Source organism: Oncorhynchus tshawytscha, linkage group LG08, assembly GCF_018296145.1.
Source record: "Oncorhynchus tshawytscha isolate Ot180627B linkage group LG08, Otsh_v2.0, whole genome shotgun sequence".
Classification (NCBI taxonomy): domain Eukaryota; kingdom Metazoa; phylum Chordata; class Actinopteri; order Salmoniformes; family Salmonidae; genus Oncorhynchus; species Oncorhynchus tshawytscha.
In genome coordinates this window covers 37,054,069-37,055,653 of record NC_056436.1, presented here as the reverse complement: position 1 = coordinate 37,055,653, position 1,585 = coordinate 37,054,069, and positions in this window count along the sequence as shown.

Here is a 1,585-nt window from a genome sequence, read left to right as displayed (position 1 = left end):
GGTGTTGGGGGTAAAACATACAACATTATAAAATTCATGTACACAAACAACAAGTGTGCGGTTAAAATTGGCCTACAGCAGCACCTAGATCTTATGCACAGATTCTGTCAGACCTGGGCCCTGACAGTAAATCTCAGTAAGACCAAAATAATGGTGTTCCAAAAAAGGTCCAGTCACCAGGACCACAAATACAAATTCCATCTAGACACTGTTGCCCTAGAGCACACAAAAAACTATACACACCTTGGCCTAAACATCAGCGCCACAGGTAACTTCCACAAAGCTGTGAACGATCTGAGAGACAAGGCAGGAAGGGCATTCTATGCCATCAAAAGGAACATAAATTTCAACATACCAATTAGGCAAAAAATACTTGAATCAGTCATAGAGCCCATTGCCCTTTATGGTTGTGAGGTCTGGGGTCCGCTCACAAACCAAGACTCCACAAAATGGGACAAACACCAAATTGAGACTCTGCACGCAGTTTTCTGCAAAAATATCCTCTGTGTACAACGTAGAATACCAAATAATGCATGCAGAGCAGAATTAGGCCGATACCCACTAATTATCAAAATCCAGAAAAGAGCCGTTAAATTCTATAACCACCTAAAAGGAAGCGATTCCCAAACCTTCCATAACAAAGCCATCACCTACAGAGAGATGAACCTGGAGAAGAGTCCCCTAAGCAAGCTGGTCCTGGGGCTCTGTTCACAAACACAAACACACCCTACAGAGCCCCAGGACAGCAGCACAATTAGACCCAACCAAATCATGAGAAAACAAAAAGATAATTACTTGACACATTGGAAAGAATGAACAAAAAAACAGAGTAAACTAGAATGCGACTTGGCCCTGCACAGAGAGTACACAGCGGCAGAATACCTGACCACTGTGACTGACCCAAAATTAAGGAAAGCTTTGACTATGTACAGACTCAGTGAGCATAGCCTTGCTATTGAGAAAGGCCGCCGTAGGCAGACATGGCTCTCAAGAGAAGACAGGCTATGTGCTCACTGCCCACAAAATGAGGTGGAAACTGAGCTGCACTTCCTAACCTCCTGCCCAATGTATGACCATATTAGAGAGACATATTTCCCTCAGATTACGCAGATCCACAAAGAATTCGAAAACAAATCCAATTTTGATAAACTCCCGTATCTACTGGGTGAAATTCCACAGTGTGCCATCACAGCAGCAAGATTTGTGACCTGTTGCCACGAGAAAAGGGCAACCAGTGAAGAACTCACACCATTGTAAATACAACCCATATTTATGCTTATTTATTTTCTCTTGTGTCCTTTAACCATTTGTACATTGTTAAAACACTGTATATATATAATATGACATTTGTCATGTCTTTATTGTTTTGAAACTTCTGTATGTGTAATGTTTACTGTTAATTTTTATTGTTTATTTCACTTTATATATTATCTACCTCACTTGCTTTGGCAATGTTAACACATGTTTCCCATGCCAATAAAGCCCTTGAATTTAATTGAATTTAATTGAATTGAGAGAGACAAATAGAGAGACAAATAGAAAGAGAGAGAGGAGTCAAAAATAGAGAAATAGAGAGAGAGAGAGA